General features: G+C 37.8%; 1 protein-coding gene across 8 annotated transcripts in view; it reads right to left on the reverse strand.

Moving 5' to 3' along the window:
- Positions 1-15462, reverse strand: part of LOC131426175 (solute carrier family 41 member 1) — a 96457-nt gene extending 80995 nt beyond the window's left edge. For 2 of the 8 annotated variants that reach the window (XR_009229061.1, XM_058588688.1), the window contains exon 1: positions 15226-15444. The gene's annotated coding sequence lies outside the window, so the exon portion shown is untranslated. Of the gene's footprint in view, positions 1-5188; positions 5287-14844 lie in introns of those variants that run through there. The other 6 variants (XM_058588681.1, XM_058588683.1, XM_058588684.1 and 3 more) reach the window with 5 other exon arrangements.
- Between the last annotated feature and the right edge of the window lie 5127 nt (positions 15463-20589).

The following is a 20589-nucleotide window of genomic DNA, read 5'->3' on the forward strand; positions in this document are numbered from 1 at the left end:
ATAAAAATCGCCACACGAAAATTTTTTAACTTCTTTGTATAGACGCCAAACAAAAACTAATCGTACGATATGCGTAAAAATTTGACAGAATGTGTATAAAAGTGTTGCCAACGTTGAGAGAATAAAAGTTTACCGATTGGACAAGCGCGGGAATTTTAAAATGAAAATTCCGGTTCTTTTTTTTATCATAAGGTATGTCGCTACAAACATACACACATACGTTCTTTTTTTTATATGCCAATATTTTGGGGTCATCTCTAATTTCGTAAAGCGGTAAGCCCTTCAAAAAAAAAATTAAAATGTCACATTAGGATTGATTGATGATTGAAACGATAAAACTGACTAAAGACTGTCCCAGAAAGTATGGACTTGCGTCCAAAAACCGCTGCGATTTCGCAATGGTTCAGAAACTGTCAATTTTTATGGCTGCGTCCTGTTGTTTACACTCTTCTCTATCCACTTGTGCAGTTGTTTATTCATTTTCATTAGTTTGTTTCGAAATGGGTGGACTTTCAGCAGAACAACGTCGAAAAATTGTGTACAAATGGTGCACAGAACGCGGACTGTCACTGAGAAATGAAGGTGAGGGCCTATTTACAAAACTTCCGAGCTGACCATTCGAACTTCGGGTTGCAGAAAATTACTAGAAACCCGTACAGTGAAACGAAATATTCCCCCGACACTAGACACTCGCCAAATTAATTACAGCTCAGCTAATCATGCAAAACTTATGATCCCCTGTGAAGGCTTCCGATTATGCATGGTTAAAAATTAATCTAGTCAAGCTTAATTGCAGTGCATCAGAGATTTTTCAGTGCGGAGTTTCTGTATGCAAAATTGATTCATTTCAATTGTTCCAAGAGAGCGTGCGCTCAATTATAAGCAATTCCGGCGCATGTTGAATGTTTAACATATGCCTTTGACTAATTGAGTCGGGCATGCAATGTTAGATACTCCGGATAGCTTCAACGGATTCCACTAATAGTGCAGGTTTTTTTTCGGGTTGTTTGTCGACCATGGACATTTTTTATCCGGATTAAACAACATGGTAATTGAATCAATGTTTTAGAGGTAGTTTACACTTATGGGTGGTTGTGTCCTGATTGGTTAGATTCGGTTTTGGCATCACTGCTCAATCTATTAGGTCATTCCAGAATTTGTCTCGATAATAACCGTAAATAATTTTTCATGGCTGTCTTTGCCGACAAAGTAACCTTATTCAAATGCACATACACTGAAAAAAATAAATGACGGAAAAGATTTCCAATTCAAAAGCATTGATTCAAATCACTCTAGTGGTAAAAGCGACCCTAACCACAATAGCAGCCAACAAAAACTTCCGTTTCTCCGGACGGACGGTTTTTACTGCTGCTCCGAATGACGTAACGCGGAAATGGAAAACTACTCCGATTTCCTACTGCAAAAAATGCTACAGAAGGAAAATTTTATGCGATGAATAGACCGGGTGGTGGTACGTGAGAAACCCCTCCGGTGCCGCGGGAGTACGGTGCGGAACGAGAGAAGAACCGGCCAGGAAAAGCGATCTACCCAAGCCTCTGAAAAGCACACGGTGGCTGCTGGCCTTGGATGAATTCGTGCGGTAAACTTGAACTTTTTCTGTTCTGCTTTTATTTTTTGTTTGCATAAACTATGGAAAAGGCCAAAGTGTGGCGTTTTACCTCCACCTTACAGATGGCTTCAGTTGATCGTTTCATGTAACTTAAACTGAAAACTGTTACCCAGTGCCATTTGCGGCGGTCGGGGGATGATTGTGAAATATCCACCTACACATTACATAAAGGAAGTTGGTTGGTTTTTCATGGATGGAAAAAATTGCTGGCCTTCGAAGCATCGAACGAGCGACGGGATGTGAGACGGACTACATTTTTTTGTCGGCAGATGATTCCACATATGGATAACTCCTCATAATTTGTTCAATCTTTGTCAAAAATTATAAGATGAAAAATTGATGATATTGCAAAAAGCAAAAAAATAAACTTGGTTGGTTGCCGCTTTAGCTATTTCTACCCTAGTTCAGGTTGATTGTGGGCGATAGAGCTTTTCATTTTGTTCAACGATGCGATCTCTGCAAACAACCAGTGCAGTGTCAATTTCTGCCGTGCGTGCCATCAACCATGCACCGTACCTGAAACTTTATCATTGCTGTGCAGGTGGTCCTGAGATAAACGGATATACCATAATAATAGCAGGTATCAGCGACACGTGCATGACTGTTATAAGACGAAGAAAAGAGTTATTAAAAGTTTTATGACAATGAAAAAAATTACGTAATCGTTAAAAGTAGAAATATAATATGATTAATCGTTTTTTTAAGCGCTTAACCAAATTTCATAAATGTTGTTCAGTTTGGAATACTCAGAATACACACCTCCGGGCGGATGTCTCAAAATACACGGCATGAAGGTTTTTTTTCATAGATACCTGTAACTGTAAATTTCTTGCCAAACTATCAGTTCATAGCGAATTGGCCAATAAATTAAAAGTTTTCGAAAACCCCTTACTTCCGTTCTTCGTCATATGGGAGAAAGGGTGAATGCTCCACGTAATGTTACAATATAATTCTTGTTACATGTATTCGAAACCTTTTGTCTTTCTCTATAGAAAGGTAATAGAATTTATGGAACTCGACTTTCAAAGCCTCGGAGACCCATAGTGTTATATACCATTCGGCTCGACGAGATGGAAAAATGGCTGTGTGTGCACTGTTTAAATATTTTTCTCAGAGGTGGCTTAATTGATTTTAACACGCTTAAGCTCGTTTGAAAGCTGTTATTGAATTGTCGATCAAATCGAAGATCAAATGGCACTTCTGGTTTCGGAGATATAATAATATAGCAGACTAATACAAGTCTAGGATCGTTTGAAAGTTACTATTGAATTTTGGATGAGTTTATAGTTTCGCGTGCTTCCAACAGTTTCGCATTTGCATCGATTGACCAATCAGTGCGATGCTTTCCCTTTGACATGTTACGAGTAATTGTTCAAAACCTGACCACATTTCTACGTGTATTTTTCTTGAGTTTCTAATTTGCACCACTATATAGAAAACAAAAATGTGTTCCACATTAAAACACTTGATATTAATATTTCAAACAACAAATTAATATTTTTCTCGGTAGCCGGCTGCCCAGATCAACCAACATAACCAATTAATAATTTATAAATTTATAAAATAAAAAAAAAATCGCGTGAAATCTGCTGACTTTATTTGGTGATTTAAAATGATTTTATAACAACTGTTTAGAATATGTCAATGCAATGAATCAACTTTTTTGTCTAAATCCTATTCACTCGTTTATTTTGTAGCAGGTAATTCCATTTAAAAAAATAGGGAAGTTTATATTCTTTACGCGATAGTATTGCAAATTTTTAGTCAGTTTCCTCGAATAAGAGCTGTGAATCAAGACTTCCCGGGACTTCAATATAGGATATTGTTGGAACGTTCACTCGGGAAGTCAGTGAGTTTAGTGGGGCATCCGAGCATATTGAAACCGGAACATAGTGAGTCGCGCGCGAATAATACCAATACTGAAATTTTTACTAACAAATATCCTTCTCCCGTGACACTTGTTGAGTGCGCAATAGTATATACGGCCTCTAGTAACAACAAGTGTTGGACTAACATCCCTTCCCATTCCTTAGACGATCTACGTTCGGGCCTGGCCGGCACCGGTACTGATCAATGAATTCTGCGATTACCAGAAGATGTACATTGAAGGATGATTTACCAGTCCCAGGTCGGATCATCTAGAAACTCCCTGTACAATTTCAGCTAATCCCGATCAGTAACGGAGTAGCAATCAGGGGTGGTCGCCCAAGCTCAAATGGAGACGAGTATGGCGTGATGAGTAAGTCGTAACATTTCACACCTGGGTTCGATCCCCAACCCCCTTGCACAGAGGGTCAGAAAGTATTTCTAGCACGAAGAGGCGAAATTAAGGTTAAAACCTCTAAAACCGAAACAAAAAAAAACTCATAATTAGTGTCAAGCATATAAAAATATTATTTTAGCATCTTTTAACATAAATTACCACAAAATTGAGATATCACGGTAATTATATTCTAGTACTGCTTCAGTTTAACTAACAAACAATGTCTTGTAAAGTTCAAAGAATTCTCTATTCAATCAATTGCCTAAACTGGTCGAACATGATCCTACAGTACTTGGTATAGTTTCAGACGCGACTCTTTTCAAATCTAACAGATGAACAATTATTTGAATTTGTTTTATTGTAAACATGCTGATTTACTGTAAACATGATCCTAAGATCGAGAATCGAACCCAGATAAGCTGCATGAAAGGCCAGACAGTTCTTACACATGAAAAAAAGTGGGAAGCGTATCGAAACATGTCCAGGCCGGTTAAACAAGGTCAATTTTGCTATGGCAACGAAAACGACCGTAATTGGGTCACACCGGCAAGGTTTTACCACGACATTGAATGGCGATTACTTTCACTTACATCGGCATGGTTACATCGGTTGTGTCACACAGTCGACGGTCGGTTACCAATCAATTTGATCGCACGAATCGAGTTATCCAATAATAACCGAGGAAGCATACAATACCATACACGCGAATGCGAATAAATTCATTTCGTTCATTTTGCACCGAGTGACAATAGAAGTTCGTACAGATATGGCAATAAATAAAAAGAAATGTGACACCAACCTCATTAACAAAGAAAATAGAAACCTGTCCTTCAAGATATTAATCGAAAAAGAAACGTAACGGGCGAAGGTTTGCCTTTACACCGACTACATACGTGCTATGAACCATTGCGAAGTGCATTCGTAATACCGGTGGATCATTTTGGAAGAAGCGCACTAGGCAGGTTTAACTTGACCTCCATTGCCTAACCGCATGCGATCGGTTTCCTGTTGTACAAGGCTGGAAAAAAACGAGCTCAACTTTCAAATTCAGTTTTATCGACTTCACAGCATTGACATCAATCTGCTAGACATGCTAGAAGTAGAAGTAGAATTCATCTAGGTTCCAAACAATTCTCGTTGACGGCGGACGCGCCTTGCATATGTTTCCGGGAATTGGTTTCGACCCATTAAACTAATGAAAATGTGTCTCCGATGCACTGTACTGGGACCTCGCAACCTGTCTCAATCGATCAGCCTATATTTTCTTCCGCACGTCAGTTTTTCCGCGCCGTTACCGCTTTAGACAATGCACCTCTTTTTTTTTTCTTATTCACTGCAAACACTTCAGTACCCACTTTACAGGGTTATCTCACTCACTGTCTTGGGACCACCGAGAGCTACTCATACCAAACCACAAACAATGAAACCTTGAACAATGTAACCACGGAAAGAAAACCGTCCGAACTTCAACCTCAGTCTCAGTTACACTTATTTCACAAGGCTTTTTTCAGGTGGCTTTTGTTTTCGTATTTCTTCTTGGTACTGTCCACCACGCGATCCAGAACGAATCGGAACTCAACGACGGTTTTCGATCGCGATCTTTCCGCACTCGCTCGAAATCGGAAAAACAAACACACACTCCGATGCGACGCGCGCAAGGCAACTAACCAGTAAACAATCGAACAGCACGCGGTTCGCGGCGAGCGATCCTCCGAATGACAGACAGTCACTCCCCACCACTCAATCCACCGTCACCGTCGTGGTGTCGTTTCGGTGGAGCACTCAAAGTGAGTGCCCCCACAAGCTGCAGTCGAGGTGTGCTTTCTGCTGTTGCTTTGGTATTGAACTTGATTTCCATGGTGAGTGCGAGTGCCGTGTCAATAAATGGCACAGACGGCGTTGGAAACGATATTCGTTAGGGTAGGCAATTTTGGAATGCGACTGAAACTTTTAACTGAGTAACTTCCCAAGTAGCAAATGTAACTTATCGAAATTTCAAGATGTTTCAATAGCTTTAGAATTATTATATATGTTATCAATGTTCAGACAGATTTTTAAACATATTAAAATTGATTGTGCAATTTATCCTTGTAAACTTTCACAATACTACCGAAAAAATCACTGTAGAACTACTTCCAGTACGTCTAAATCAACTATGCAACAGATCACCAACTTCTCCATATTGCACTAACAGTTCTAGAAGTAACTACACCAATGGTGCAACTTATAAACAAATTTCCCAATTGTATTGGACACAAAATATGTCGAAATGATTATTAATCTCTTGTGGAAGAGAAATTAACAAAATGTACTCTCCTGAAGATAAAAATTGATACGCCGAATCATAACATTACTGTGAAAAAAAGTTTCTGTTAAGTCTGCATAGTTTTGGCTGCCTCATAAAATTGTAGGTCAGTGTGAGCCGTTTTCTTCATTTTTAGAAAAACAATGATATGAAATCCAAAACTTACAAAAGCGTTATGCAAGATTTATCTATTTGAAATAAAAACAAAACTTACAAAGATGGGAATATTATCATAAATGTTGCGGAAATACAAAATTACATACGCAATGAAAACAAAACTCAATCAGAACAATTGTGTTTGGTTTTCATCTTACTGAAATAATGAGCAGATCTGACAACACATTTGAACGAAAAGTTAAGTTCATTAAAGTAACTCTCATGATACTGTTTGTGCAACTTGTTTGTACAGCTCCAACATATGGGCTTGCCAAAATAATACCTACAGTGGGTATCACAAATGTCGGGCCCGTGAAGAAACTTTACACTGTATTGTTACTTAATTCAACTAGTTTGTTTAAAATAAAAACAAATCGGATAATATTTCTCTCTGAAGTATTCACATGTTAATGTATACCGTTATTTAAATAATATAAATCATTACGTTGCGTGAACCATTTTCTATTCAACTCACTGTTACCATCGATACCATATTAGAAAAAATTAAAGAAAAATTCATTTCGAGATTTCAAAACCGGCTGGAAATTTTAAGTATGCTTGAATACACGTATTTTAAATACCATTCCGATGATTCTCTTTAAAAATAATAGATTGTTATTTTAACAGAAGTTGGTATACAATCATCAAAACACGTTAATTCAAAGGCGTTTGAAAATTTCATGCGTACGATTACATGTTTCACCATAAAAACGCAGTTCGTTGTCGATTTTTCATTTACAAAAACACAAAAGATCAGTTCTACAATATGTAGCATTATCATTTTTCATGTGCAGGTTATTTATCAAGATCCATGTTTGTCTTAAGAACAGTTGTATTGAAAATCAAATTTGAAACTTATTTATTAGAACTTAGGTTTGTTATGCTTTTGTAAACGTCATTCCATTTCTTGTATACAGTAGGTAGTAGTTTTCACGAGTTTCACAATTGTTTTTTCGCTGATTTTATGACTGCCTCTGTGATGGGTTCGACGCATGAGTTTTGTATCAGTTGCACAATAGTTGTGAATAAATGTTCGTAATAACGAAAGAACTTAGAAATATGTTGCACAACACAGAAAATTGCGCTTTTTTCCATAACACAACAGTTACAAGAATAGTAACATAAACTTACTTGAGAAATTGCACAACCAGTAGAAAAATACAGGACAACAACTTAACATGCTACTTGGGTTAAGGGGCGGATTACTTCAAAGAAAATATGCACATTTAATTTAAAGACAACTCATTAAATGACAGTTAATTTTCGCTTTGCAAATAAACTTGTTTAAGCAAAAAGTTAATATGATCTTTATTTAAATTCGTGAATGACTTTTTATTCGTTTCCAATGTTTTTTAGTCAGTATTGTATCGACGACATGACCTACCACTCGTCAATCAAAACAGTATCATAAATTGAACTACCCCTCGTAATGTAAAAACGAGTTTGCTTAACTTTTTTGAGTGCCTGGCAACATAGACAAAAACCTAGATTTCGAATATCAGTTACTGTATCCATTGTTTAGGATTTATTGAAGACATAGGGATTGAGAATATGAACAAATCTAATTTCCAAACCAAACATTTTATCGCGACAACTGAAAGATTTTTTGAAGTCGCTTTTTCCATTCATTAAAAATTATATTCAGATATCTCGGTAAACGGCCGATGTTTGACATAATCATTTGTCAGTTAAAAACAGACTTCGAATAGAGCGAGTTTGTTTTACCGAAATTCGGCAGGACACGTCTTTTTATATCTCTTGTCGATTTTGCATCGCAACACGTCTCCGTTTATCGTGAAATGGGAGAATATATAAATTGTGACACTCATAAATTAGGAGATTCATCGGCCAGCCAAGTAAGTGGAAATAAAATCTAAAAATACACATTTCAAATAAACTGTTCAGAAATTGAGGAGTACTAAAACCTAATTTTTCAGCCGTGTTACTTTGTGCGTTTGATTTACTGCATTTCATTTCAATTTAGGCTGTGAACCATTTCGCGGTTAATTTTAAGTCCAAGCTTTTTCAAATGTGGATTTCCTTTTGGAGGCAAATTTCTCACGCATACCCGGCTATAGCAATGTTTGTCGGTTTGTTCAAGAACTTTCTTAACTAACATTTATTTTACATTCTTAACTAATTTTCTCGTATTTATAGTGAAGATGGAAAGTATCACTACTCTAAGTTGAATGCCTAACAGTCGTATCACTTCAATGCAGACATTCCGTAGACGTTATTTTATGATTAACGAATGATTGAGCTGTAAAATGGCACCGTAGACCTGAATAACAGACGCAGAAGTCGAATTATCAGTGTCCGATGCGATTTTTAAGGTGCGCTATAAAATAATCAGACTAGTCTGACAGATAGGACTTCAATTGATGCTTTCCAATAGGTCATTAATCTGGTTCGGTCAAGCTTATTGGAATCGCCATAATCAATGCAAGATATTTTGATCTAGGAATATATTACAGTATTCGTAACAATATTTAGTCAAGAAGTTAGTCTTTGAATTAATACGAAATAAATTATAACAACATTTCTTATCCTACAGAATGAGAGCCTCTCTCATTTTGGCTTGCCCTTACAAACACGTTACAGTGAGTTACAAGGGAAGTTTTGAGTTACTTCCAGGCGCTCGAGACTGTTTACCGCAAGCAAAGTGATTACCGTCTATGGAATAGTATTTGTCAATACTGGGAGCCACTTGCGACAAATTAGACGTTTATTGTTAAATTTTAATGCGTTTTGTATTTTCTATACAGATGATTTTTATCAAAATTTTCAAACCACTGATGATGTTTCACAAACCATAGTAGCAAGCAGCAGTTGGGTGGCTGCCAGTTGTGAACCTTCGATTTTCAACACGATTTGTTATGAATTGAGAATGATTCAACGATTGGAACGATTCCGATCCAAAACAGGTCAACTTCAAACTTCACTAGACAAGAGTCCCAATGCCAACCATTCTCTAATTATTCATACTGTGCAATGCATCAATGTAGGACATTTTAACATAACCTTGAACTACAGCCAAACAGAATTAGTTTTTTTTTCTCTTATGCCAGCCACAAACAGATATTTCCGTTTGTGAGACGTAAAAATCACCTGACTAATGAACAAACCGACCACGTTCTGTTCGACGAAAGGTTTTTCTACGACGTCATAAACATAGTTCTACATTGCCGTCTATCGGTAGTTGTGGTGATAGATGACGAAATTTGTTCTTTAGCATTTCGTCCTATCTTTCGTTTGATCTTCGTTGCATTTATACTCAGTCCGGTACGACTGCCTTAATCCCTTAGCCAGATGTATGTTTCCATCATCAACTTAAAGCTACTACGCGTGATACTACGAGCGTTGTCGTTGAAACTCTCGAACTAACTCTTACATTCTCTGTATAGCAATTATTATACTACTTATCATTTCATTTTCAGTGCGGAATAAATCCTAATAATTTTAGTGAAATTAAATTACTCAATAAAAAATAATTATCGCAATGTCAAATTTTAACCAAAAATAAAAATTATTTACGAAATGGTTTCCAGCCTTAGAGTAAAAGTTTGATGAAGCTCAGTAATAATGAATAAGACTTTTCATAAGAAATTTACTGTGGCTGAAGAAGTGGAACTACTGCCGGCATCATTCAACTTGTGTTTCAGTCAATAGCTAAAATGAGACTCGGTTCCTCAAACCTAAACACAGAAAAACAACTAGTTCTTCTGTGAGCATATCTACCGTTGGACATTCGCAGTGTGAGTTTCGCTTCAAATAAGAGCGATTGCGTCATCCAGCTGCTGTTTGTTTGTATTGGAGAAAACGAAAAGAGGACAACGATGGGGAACATTATACAAAATCAGCCGTTCTAATGGCTCCGAATGTTATCTAAAGAACTATTAAGATTACTTCTTTGCAAATCGAAGGTAAAAATCAACAGTTTTGTGAAATTCCAAAATAATTTGATTTGCTTCGTGCAATTTTCGCTGTGCGAAAATCGTTCGAGAAAAATGTTCCGAATTGTGCTAAATATCGTATTCCACAATTTGGTCCTTCTGGTATCGAGAATTCCACAATTTGGTCCTTATAAAAGGCAGAAATGAGTCCTGTACAGCATCTTGATAGATTCTCTCAATGAAATATGCAAATTCGATATGAGAAAATTGGCCGTCGAAAATCGTTTGAAATTCTAGTAGTGGAAAGGGGAAAAGCTTCACAATTCACACAATCGATCAACTATCAATTCGAATTCGAAAGTATAGAGAAATCGTGTCAGTTTTATTCGTATTCACGACATCCAGTTATGTCTGTGACATTACACACCCGTACTTTTTCTCTACGTTATGGAAGATATGATCACTGATTTGTGATAGAATTTAAGTCAGTAGTATGAGATAACCACAAATAGCTCAAAATTGAAGTTTTCTAGAATATTTCATATGAAAATAAAGGTAAAATTTGACGTCTCATTAATTCTAACCTCTTTCAGTTCGGACCAGAATCAAATTCTAGAGTTAAATTCTGAAATACGATTTCAAAATCCATGATCAAATTTTGTTTATTTCCAGGTTCAGAATCGAGTTCCAGATTTGTGGAACTTTAACCGAATTTGAGAAGCTGATTGTAAGTTAGTATTTTGAAACCGAAATGTGGAACTAAGATTAGGATCTTGATACAAGACCTGAACTCTGGATCTTAATTACGAATATAAATCCTGGACTGGGATCTGAATTTCGAAACAGAATTCTGGAACTGGAATTGAGGTTTAGACAACAATTTAGTTCCAAATACCTGTCCAGATCTCGAACTAAAAAATCAGGTTCAGAATTCGGAAACTGAGTTCTGAAGCTGGAGTTCTGGAACTGCAGACCGAACAGAATTCAGTTCCAAAGTTGTATTTCTAGAATTCTGTTCTAAAATACATTCCAGAAACCAGGTTCAGAATTCAGCTTCAGAATGTAGGTCTAGAATGAGGATTTAAAACTCATTTTAACAATTCTAGAAGTGTAACTGAATTCAGGGACAAGCTTCCGAAGATTTTTGAACTAAATTCCGCATCTGGATTGTAGTACTCAGCTTCGAAACTAGCTGTATTTTGGATCCGAATTTAAAAAATGCTGGGCCGTACTTCTTTAAATGAAAATCACAATTAAATTCTGAACCGGAATCCTGCTCTCGTGTTCTGTTCCAAAATTCAGTTCCAGATCACAGATTCAGTGATCAGCTCTCCTCAATCCAGATCCAGAACTCAGTTCTAGAACTCAAACAGTTTCAGAATCTAGCATTCTAGCAATTTAGGTTCAGAATTCAATGCTAGCCAGTGCAGTAAAACTTCATTCAATTCAATTGAAACCGAATGTGAAACACACTGACGATCTCTCTACTGCAGTAAACTTCACACTCTGACACAAACAGCATTCGGTTCTTCAATCGATTCTCTTCCAATCGAAGCCATCAGTTGATCTCTTGAAATAACAAAATATCTCTTTCAATAGTGTGAGAGCGGCCTTCAAATGTGGTTCATGTAAACATACGAATTGGTTCGATATAATAGATGAAAGACAAACCAGATAGCTGAAATACCATTTACAGAATACAGAATAGTTTCTTCCTTTAGTTTTCATTTTTAATACTTTACTCCATTCATAATTCTATTCATTCGAACTTGCTCACTACCAACAGTGAAGACAATGAAGCAACTAGACTACTTGGCACTTGAAACTGAGCAAACAAAACTTCAAATGACTAGGTACTATTATTAAACTGACGATGAATTCTGGGAGCTTCACTTGAAAATGACAGCGAATGGCAAATGAATTTGTATCGATATGCTGACGGTCAGTGGTCATAAATTTCATTTTTATCTGATATTATTCGATCGGAAATGAAGTTTTACCGCACTGCACAGTGGTCCCATTCATGTCAAAATACGCGTTTTTTTTATTTGCGCTTCAGGGGTTAATTTTGAGGCTTTCATGTTTTCAGAAGAATTTCTGTTTGAAATAGTCCGCTTCTTTTAATATAATCAAGGTTGTCATTAATCCACCTACAAGTGACTTAAAAAAATTATTTTGCATACAATACGAGATAGAGTATTTATGTCTTTGGAAAAGTTGTAGATCATATTGAAACAAGAAAACATGCCGAAGACATGAACATTTAAAAAAGGAATTGGTGTCGAGATATGGTGCATTGTTTATTGGAGAGCCCCAAAATCAAGTTTTTCCATTATAACTTTTTTCAATGAGTTTTTAGAATGTTCGAATGTTATACAATAATATTTCAATTATTAAAATGAATATTTTTGTTAAAGGTTGCATATTGTAAAATTCACAAACTAAAAAGTTTTTAAACAATTTAATTACAAAGTACTACATATTTACTTATCAATATCTCGAAAATGTGGAAATATGTGGAACCAATTTCAATAAAGTTTGAAAGTATGATCAGAACACTATCAGAAAAATTAGTAGTCACAGATATTTTGGTTGCATGGGTAGCGATGTCGTAATATCGATCGATTAATCGAGTAATCGATTAATCACCCTTATTCTGAATTACGTCGTATCGTTTTTTCCCTCGTATTTCACTTGTACTCCCCATAACGCTAGCAAAATCAAAGGTAGCTATGATTCGATCGAACCACATTCGATCGAAAAATCAATACGTCGTTATTCAGAATAAGGGCGAATAACCCAGTTTATCGATTAGTTTGAAAAATCCGACATCCCGAAATCCGAAAAATCGAAAACAGAGCTGAACTTGAATTTAATTGAATCTTGAAACAAATCGCAATTCTACGTGTGCTAAATTTTCAGATTTCAACGGATATTATTCCAGAATTTCCATCTCTAGATGAAAAAAACATTTCATATCACATTTTTACTTCACTCCTTTTCCATTGCCACAATTCAACCACAAATGAGCTACTCCTTCTTCCCCGTTTAACACGGAACATACTTTGAGTAGGATCCCTTATCAATAACCGTTAATTAACTGGAGCGGATCTGCCTAATTGGATCACACCGAGTAGGTTTAATCCTTGGTACGCTTACCGTCTAACCACCGCCCGTGTGCCGCCAATTTCTGGTTGATGCTCCTTGACAAAAACTTATAGGCACAAGTTTGACAGCGCATTAAATATACAGAAACAAAAATTGTAGTGCCAACCAAACTCTACTACCTGGACTCGTACGGGCGTTGCTCCGGAGTAAACCAGCTCTGTTAAATTATAGAACACAGCATAACTACATGTATTTTCAAAAACATCACCTCGACTAATGATGGTACAGAACAATGTTTAGCGGTGAAGGCGTTGTGAGAATGAAGGTACGGTTTTTTTTCATTTCCTTTAGTGTGTCAATTTATTGCAGACAATGTATCGCACGTGTTTTTTTTTTCGGGGGAAAATTGGTCAAAATACTGTAACCATGTGAGGTTGTCTTTCTGTTTTCCTCGTGCCATGTGGCATGTGTCCAATTATATCACTTCCGGTGAAACTCTCAACGGGTGAGCACGTTGCATCGTGTTAGTCCGGGGAAAATTCGAGTATTTCGCAAGAAAGAAAGGATTTTCAGCCGTACTTTGACGATTCGACGCAGCCACACAGCGAGATTTTCGCTTGTAGTCAAGTGAAAAGAAAGTCCACTGGACTATAAACGAAAATTAACTGGCAATATAGCCTTAGTTGCTGTGCCATCAATTCGGCGTCATCTCAAGTGAGGTGACGCCAACCAGAAAGGAAGAAGAAGAAGAAGAAGTGTCCAATTATATTGATTTTTAGCACGTGCGTAACACGGGCTGCCTGTGCCGCCATTCTTCTGTCAGTACGGTATATGTATGTATATAGAATAGCATGAATGCATACCAACAGGCGCGGTATGGTTTATGTCTGAATTGTTATTCCACTGCCTACTATATCTGTGTTGTTGTTGTACTGTATTTTGCAAATATGTCACCGCGTGGGCTGCAGCACGACCACGCGGTAATTGTAAGACCCCTAGCTGGGTCCGTCCGGTAATGAGCGTGGTGAAGTGTGGTGTTATTTCAATCAAGGGATGTTGTGTGGGTTGTTGCTGGAAAAATGGCACTGGGAATACATACTACCTATATGCTATACAACAGCAGCGGATGATAGGGGAACAAAAACGGCAAACAGAACTTTTGCAACGATAGTGTGAACATGTAGTTGAGAGGGTGAAGTTGGACTATCGATTTTCTAAACGCCTCATCTGATGCGGTTATGAATGCAAGATGACAACCATTGACGGTAAAAGCACTGAGACCAACGCTGATGAAACTAAAATGACTCGTTTGAAGTGGTTCGTCTCTAGAGATGAACGACAGAGGCATGAGTTGATGTTTTAATGCAGTATATCTAACACACATCATTTATTTTTACTAAACGGAACAACAGCTCAACAGGAGTACAGCTTTTTTTCGCAATAATAGTGTGTGCTTTTTGTGGTTGTCGAAAAATTGAAATATATTCACCCAATCGACAGTTGATTAAGCCGTAAGTCTTGCGTTCCAGGGACTATAATTGACTGTTGAACACAATGTCTTAGTCTTGCCTTGGTAGTAATTTTGCATCTAATCGATTCCGAACTCAAACTCCATGCTATTTCACGGTTCTTTGTATGATTTTCTTTCACTGGCACAGAACTTTCTTCACGTAGCACATAACAACTGCAATACTGCAGCTTTCTCTTCCCAATCGATAATTAGATCACTCTTGACAAATTACGCCACTTTATGCAATAACAAAATTTGCTTATATTCCTAAACTGCTACTCATATCACAAGCGAAAATGGACTTTTTCACTAAATTAGTATAGCACCACAACTTTTCAGTGGAATAAAAGGATCACCAACCCGTTTGGAGATCACACCCGCGAACAAAAAAACTTCGTGAGGGGGTGTACTTCGCTTTTCTACTGGCTAGCAATTTTTGCTGTTTTCTCTAGAACAAACCAGAGACCAGAGTGGGATTCGAGCGAAAAATTGAAGCGCACACGAGTTGTTCGGTTCACATCTTGCACCACTTTGTGCAACGCGTTTCAGTGTACGATTCACCAGACCAGACCGCGAGGACGACACGACGGCAGTGTCCTTGTACGTGTACGTGTAGGTTGAGTAGCATATACAGTCAGCCTCTCTCCTAAACTGAAACAGGAGCATTTCACAGTGCCTTGCCTTGTGTCCTTTTTTGGCATCTGTGTTGGTATGTTACACTGTCAACCGGTAAGGGGTTGCAGTCGACATATTGGCTGATGTTCATCCGAGGACAGCGTGTGAACTTCATCAGACGTTAGGCTATAGCGGTTCTAGCTGGAAAATCGACTCGTATATTTTAACGTAATGAAAATAAAGATTTGACTTGAAAGAAGACTTCGCTTACCGTGATATTTAGGAGTTTAAAATTCAATAACTTTGTATGACTTAAGTTATCTCTGGCTCCTATTCTTGGAACTATTCTTATTCCTGTACGGATTTCCAGTGATCGAGCCGTCGATACTTCAGTTTTGATTTGTTATATTCCATTTAAAAGAAAGATAACTATCTACTTTTACCTTTTTACGAAGTGCTCTGCCAGTCGTTTCCATCCAGGGTGAGATAACACATGGGCTGAAAAGTCCCGGACCTAACAAAGAGAACGCGATTTTTTTTTGTTCAAATTTAACTTTATTCGACACCGTAATCTCCATCCAAAGCAAAGCAATCATTCCAGCGCCGCTCTAACATTTCAATACCACTTTTGTAGAACGATTTATCTTTTGCTTCAAAATAGGCCTCCGTTTCAGCGATAACCTCATCACTCGTGCGAAATTTCTCACCGGCGAGCATTCCTTTCAGGTCTGCGAAAGGCCATTAGTCGCAGGGATCGGGCGAATACGGTGGATGTGGGAGCAATTTAAAGTTCAATTCATGTAGTTTTGCCATTGCTTTGATTGACTTGTGACATGGTGCGTTTTTTCGTTGCCGGTCGTTTCTTTGCAATATCAGCTTTCAAACGCTCCAATAACGTCCCGGACCTAACGAAGGGGGGCAAGCTCTCGAATTATGAGTTCTGATTTCTCTAAGTAATTTTGTAAGTTTGCAGTCGCCGTTTAATCATATTTCCACTTTACTAAATGATTATATCAGGTGTACAACTTTGCTTCCGCCGTTTTTTCCAAAATTAAAAGATTAATTGCGAAGAAGTGCTTACAGATGTATTATTCAAAGTGTTGTCCGTCGCTAGCGAAAACTTCCTCCCATATTTCCGGCAATTTTCGGATCCCGGCGCGAAAAAGGTGTCCTCTTTTGACGCTATCCATGAAACAATCAATCTTCGAAGAATTGAAAATGTTGATCTGCCAGGCCGTGTGCCATCGAACGGTCGTCAGAAGGGGAGACATCTGAGGAATACGGCGGGTGGGGCAAGACTTCCCATTTCAGCATTTCCAGAAACTTTTTGTCCACTTTTGCGACGTGAGGCCGAGCATTGTCGTGTTGGAGGATGACTTTGTCATGTCGCTCTTGATATTGTGGCCGCTATTCTTTTAGCACGCGACTAAGGCGCATCATCACCGGTAACGAGTCGATGTAAAAACCCCTTACGATTTTGTCTTTGAAGCAGTTGCTCACATACAAATAGATGGCGCTCGATATCCCTCGGTTTCAACTCGTACGGCACGTTTGAGACGTTTTGGAATGGCTTGCTGACTCACTCCCAACGATTCGGCAAGCTCTTCTTAGGTTTGACACGAATCTTCATCAAGCAATGCTTCTAGTTTTTCATCTTTGAAGGTTTTTTTTTCTCTTCCACCAGCATGCTTGTCTTCGACATCGAAATCACCATTTTTAAAACGTTGGAACCACACTCCCGGCACGTTCTTTTACTCAGAGCAGCATCACCGTTAGTTTCTGAGAGCATTCGATGCCCTTTAGCTGCATTTTTTTCGAATTGTAACAGAAAAGTAAAACTTCCCGCGAATGGCGAGAATTGGGCACTTAAACAGACATTTTCGAGCGTGAATAATACGAAAACAAGAACAACTGTCACTGAAGCGGCGATGATAATTCGTTAGACACTGTACACACTCAATTTAAAGGTATCATCATCTATGTATTTTGACCCCTATCGGAAAACGGCGGAAGCAAAGTTGTACACCTGATACGTTAAGCTTAGCCAATGATAACTTTGCGTTATAACGAATTAAATCATATGTATCTTTAGGAGTCATCAGTCGCACAGTGGCCCAGCAGAATTTATCCAAGTCTGGCAGCCCGGAAGCATATTCTAGGCCCGACATTACCGGGCGAGGCTGAGCAGGTGGCAACTCTAAGTATAACTTGAGTTGAAAATACAGTACAATACTGTAAGATACAGTTCGTATACGAGCGTTAGTTATATTCAATATAGAAGCAAGTATTTTAAAATTAAAAATGTCTTACACGACCCTTCATTTTTCCCAGCGTTCCAAGCCAGCTATTGTGGTATTCAGCATGAAACGGTAACGCCGCTTCATAGCTCATTCTTTCAAAAGAAATAGATTTTATAATTCAGCACTTGATATCTCTGATAATAAGCGTTAAAACCGCAGATGTCTGGTTTGCAGTTTTGTATGTATGTAAATTCAGGGTGGCAAGTGAACTGCCGATTTTAATTTCCCGGTTCTTTCCCGGTTTGCGAGTTAAAAATGCCCGGTTTTTGGAATAAGCTCAAATCGCTGCTATTTTGTATGTTTTTTGTTTCAAGCTTTAAACAGATATCCCTTGTCCAAAAAAGAACATTACAAATCAATAAGGAACAACAGTTCCACTCTGGAAAACCAACAATCTACGCCTGCAATTCCGAGGCATTTTGTACAGAACTTTCTTCGTTCCTTCCGGTCAGTCAATAAACGATAGGTACATCCGTCAGCTCATCCCATTTTTGAAGTGCAGCATGGATACGATTTCAATGCATTGATGTGCAAATAAATCAAATGATATCTGCACAAATGCCCAAGAAATCGATCTATTTTCTCCGAATAGGATTCTAAGTGCTAAGCATCTCACGTGAAGTAATCAAACCAATAATCAGAAGTACGAGTTCTTCATGATGAACTCTTCGCTGGTTTTTAGTCAGTTTTATTTCCAAATAGCTAATTTATCTTCTATGAGAAACCCTTCTACAAATGATCTAGTTGTAGCGGATCAATGTACTATTTGTAGTGAACTAACTTTCATTCAGATCATCTCCAATAATATTCAGGGTTTCAAATTAAGCAATGATTCTTTCAAATAGTTATATACAGTCATACATAATTTGAATCATTACATTATTGAAGTTAGGAGTCTTTCAGTTTCAAAAGCCCAAACTAAATTCAATTCTTCTTCATCTACATCAATATCAGCATTCTTGTGATCGTACTATGGAATAGTTGAGGATCTTTAAAAGAAAATTAAATACAGATTCACTGAACAAATCAATCCATATTCTAAATCTTTCTAACATTCTATACTGGTCCTCAGAAACCAGTTTCAGCTTTCAAAGAAGGAACTCAAATACTCCCTGCAAACGGTGGATAAGATCAAGATCGACAACTTTTCCAATTTTGTGAGTCCTATTGAAATCTCACACAAATATGAGCACAACACGAGTTTTGTCTCAAGATGGCATCATTAGCAAATTTAAAAACATGAGAACTGCTAAGAATTCTAAATAGTGCATTCTAAAAACTGATAAAAATCCACCACAAGCATTCAAATTATGCTTATTTTTCAAGATGAACTTTCATTGTGCTGGTCTTGACAATAACTAAGAAAGTTCTTATGCTTTCCAATTGATTTCAAACTGCTGTTAAATCCTTAAATATCGTTGGACGATGCATGGTGTGTTGGCCCAATTTCCAATGGATTGTTCAACATAGCACCTGTATGGGACAATAAGTTTTTCTTATATATTAAAGCGGGATAATAAGTTGTTTCAACACTTTTACTGAACATCTCACTCAAACACAAAATTGGGTATTTGGCCTACTTTTCACCTGTTGAATAAATTGCTCAAGAAACTTTTTGAACAATTCCAACAAACGTCTTTTAGCAAGGTCGGGCAGATTCTTCACCAAGTTGAATTTAATTCTGTCCAACCCAGAAGCGTTATTGTACCAAGACAAGAGTGCTATGTAAAACCACATCATTGAAAAGGGGCTATCAATGGAACCATTGTTTGGAGGAGGCTCCTGAATAATGCGTAGGAACAGAATCTTGACAAACTTTCCTAGCAAAGTCAAATGTCCATCGGTTCGAGTATTCCTCACTCTCATTTCCCACGTTATGATTCCTCATCCGTCTGGCCGTGTTCCAAAGAGTGCTCATTGAGGTTTCTCTTGACAAACCTTCGACAGAATGTCTCCAAATGTTTTAATGAGACGGTTTCAATGACAAGAGAAAGGTACCATTACACCACAATGTGGATTAAGAAGGATTTTTTTAATTCTTAATAATGAAAAAAATATCAAAAATAAGAGCACAATGGGCATGTGAATTATTTGTTAAGCTAATGTATTTAAAAATCTACGATTTTCCGATAAAAAAAAACGCTGACGACGGACTGAAGGCACTTTCACTATGCCGTCACGGAACTGAACCGGACAATCCCACGACAAAAGGGCCTAACTGCAAACGAGAGCCTCTCTTTGTTTACTTTCTCTTTTGATTATTACGGAGCCATTACTGAAACTTCTTGAAAGTTTCCAATATAAATCGAAAGCTTGTAGTTTTAACTTGAAAGTTTTGCGAAGAGTAAAGCGCTATTCACACTAGGCCGTGACGTATCCGGAGCGGGACTGGACCGGATCCCGTCCGGGTTACGCTTCAAATTTGTTTAATGCAGCTCCATGTGAATATTATCACTAGACCGTGTCGTACCCGTGTTTGTATTGACACACGTCCGAAGCACGATCAAAGCATGCGTTGACCCAAAGACACTATTGGCAGGTACTTGAATTGTCACATGCTTTCCATCCAAGGCTCCAAGACACAGAGGGAAATTCCACCAAATCTTCTTGCACACTTCTTCTGTTGGTTTCGGCATTGCATCGTCGATTAATTTTTCGGTAATTACACGACATACCTCGTGAACAATCTGGTAGACAGCCCCAAGTCTGTAACTGAATGCTATGGTTTTTTGCGTGTCTCCTGTTGCTAAATATCTGAAATCATGAGACGAACACATACTATAAGCCCTCTCAATGATCGTTATACAAT

The sequence above is a fragment of the Malaya genurostris genome, chromosome 1, assembly GCF_030247185.1.
Source record: "Malaya genurostris strain Urasoe2022 chromosome 1, Malgen_1.1, whole genome shotgun sequence".
NCBI lineage: Eukaryota > Metazoa > Arthropoda > Insecta > Diptera > Culicidae > Malaya > Malaya genurostris.